The following is a 2,550-nucleotide window of genomic DNA, read 5'->3' as shown; positions in this document are numbered from 1 at the left end:
ATTGCCATATGATTTTTGTGTTGTTGGATGTAGGAAATAGTGTTAGGGAGACGGTATAGATTAGGCGTATAGAGAAATACAGGTTCAGCAGAGTTCTGATAATTATGATAGAGGGGATGAGAAAGTGATTGTTTATTGTGAGTTCTTGAATGGTAATTCATTTAGGTAGGAAGCCGGTTAGAGGGGGTAAGGCCCCTAGGGATAGGAGGGTGGATGCTCTTAGTGGTGCTAGACAGGTTGATTTGTTTCAGGTGTGGGATAGTATGAGGGTGGTGGTGTTTGAGTTTAGGTTGAGGGTCAGGAATATGGTAGTTGTTAGGATGATGTCTATGGTTAAGTAAAGAATTGTGATAGTTGGGTTATATACTAGCGTTCTTATTATTCAGCCTATGTGAGTGATGGAAGAATATCCTAGGATTTTGCGTAACTGTGTTTGGTTGAGACCTCCTCAACTGCCTACTATGATAGATAGGGTAGAGAGAGTTAGGAGGAGATAGGTGTTGATTGATGGGCGAATTTGGTATATGATCGAGATGGGGGCTAGTTTTTGCCATGTAAGGAGGAGTAGGCCAGAAGTTAGGGATGTTCCTTGGGTAACTTCTGGGACTCCAAAGTGGAAGGGGGCTATTCCTAGTTTTATGGCAAGGGCAGCCCAGTGCAGAACACGGTGGTGGTGCTTTCGGTCGTGGTGGGGGTGGGGGTGGTGTGTTTGGGTGTGTGGGTGTGTGGTTGTGTGGGTGTGTTGGGGTGTGTGGGTGTGTGTGTGCGTGCCGGCGCGCTGTGTTGGGGAGTGGGGTGGGGGATCAAGCGGGGGTCGGGTGGTGGCAAAGCATGAGAGCTCTGCCGGGGCTGCTCCCAGAGCCTAGGCCGCTGCCCGCACAGCCGCGCATGCGCAGTAGACGGTGCCCCTCCTGGAACCTGGGCCGGCTCTGGAATCCCCGGGATGCTCAGTTCTCCTCGGTGTGGAGTCTCCGGCCGCCGCCGCCGCGCCCAGACCGGGAAGGCAGGAATGCCAGGCTGGTCAGCCCGGAGGGAAAACAGGCCTCTCCACACCGAGCCAGGTGCTCACCGCGAAAGGGAGGCCACCGCCCCGCCCCCGATTCCGTCCCCAACCCCGCGTCCTAAAGCTCCTCCAGCAGAGCCCGGTACTCCTCCTCGCTGAGGAGTAGCGGTTCCAGCAAAGCGGGCTCTCCCACGTCCTGCAGCTCCGTCGGGGCCTCCGTTTCTAGCAAAGGTTGCGCCTGCTGCAGAAACTCGGGGGTCTCCAGGAGCTCATCCAGCAGGCTGGAGGGGAGTGCAGACGAGCGCCCAGGCTCCTGGAGCGGCGGGGAGGGCGCCCGGATGGCTTGCATCTGCTCCTGCCCCGCGGAGGCCTCCGGGGGCGCGGGCCCCGGAGGTGGAGCTGCCCCGACTTGGGGCTCCCACGCCGCCCCGGCGACCTGGGGCCCCTGGCCCCAGCCCCACCACGGACTCCCCTGGGACGTGGGCGGCGCCTGCACACCCTGGCCCTGAGGCTCAGCTCCAGCGGGCCCAGGCTGTCCCACCGAGCAAGGGCCCGGCAGGCTGTGGTGCTGCGGGTCCCGATCCCCCCGCCATTGGCTCGGGCGCGGAGGCCACCCCCGGGGAGTCTGAGGGTGGGAGAGCGCCCCTTCCGGAGTCGCCAGGGCAGCGTAGGAAAAATCCCAATCCCCGCCTGCCGGGGCAGGATGGGAGATCCCTGCTGCCTGCGCAGCCTGGCTGGGCTGCAGCGGGGCGACGGCCCCTGCTCCCTGGCCCACGAAAGCCCCCGGTGGGAGAGTCCAGGGCGAGCAGGGCACGTGGGGGGCGGGAAGCCCCGTTGCCCACGCCCCGGTGTGGGTGAAGGCGACCGGCGAGGGAGCGGGGGGACACCCGCCGGGGGCCGCGTCGCCCGGGCCGCCTGCGTGCGCCGGTGCCCCGCCACCCTGGCCCGGGTGCCTGGCCCTCCGGTTCTGAAACCAAATCTGAATCCGGGACTCCGGGAGGCCCGTCTCTCTGGCCAGTTCTTCCCGGGTGGCGATGCCTGGAAAGCGATCCTGCTGGAAGGCTCGCAGGAGCAGGGCGGTCTGGGACCGGGTGACGGCGGTCCGCTTTCGCCTGCCTTCTTGCGGGCCGCGTTTCCCGGGCCAGGGCCGAGATTCCCGCCGGTGCTGCCTCAGCTGGCGCGATCTCTCGTTCTGAAACCAAATCTGGACCCTGGGCTCCGGAATGCCGATGGCCTGGGCCAGCTCTTCCCTGGTGGCGATGCCCGGGTACGGGTTCCGCTCAAAGCAGGCTCGCAGGGCCTCCCTCTGGCTCGGGGTCCAAACGAGTCTCCTTCGCCGTCCTCGTCCTCGGGCTCCCGCCGGGAGGGCGCCGTCGCCGGGTGTCGGGAGAGCCATCGCGGGGAGACCTGGCCGGAATTTCGCGGACAGACACGGGCAGAGAGAGGCCGGCGGGCTCCAGTGCCCCTCAGTCGGCCTGTGCACGGCGAGCAGGTCCGGCCAGGAGGCCGGCCCAGCCGGCCAGCGGCCCTTATAAAGGCCCACAGGC

The sequence above is a fragment of the Macaca nemestrina genome, unplaced genomic scaffold (genome assembly GCF_043159975.1).
Source record: "Macaca nemestrina isolate mMacNem1 unplaced genomic scaffold, mMacNem.hap1 Scaffold_136, whole genome shotgun sequence".
Taxonomy (NCBI): domain Eukaryota; kingdom Metazoa; phylum Chordata; class Mammalia; order Primates; family Cercopithecidae; genus Macaca; species Macaca nemestrina.
Note: the sequence above shows the minus strand (reverse complement) of the source record.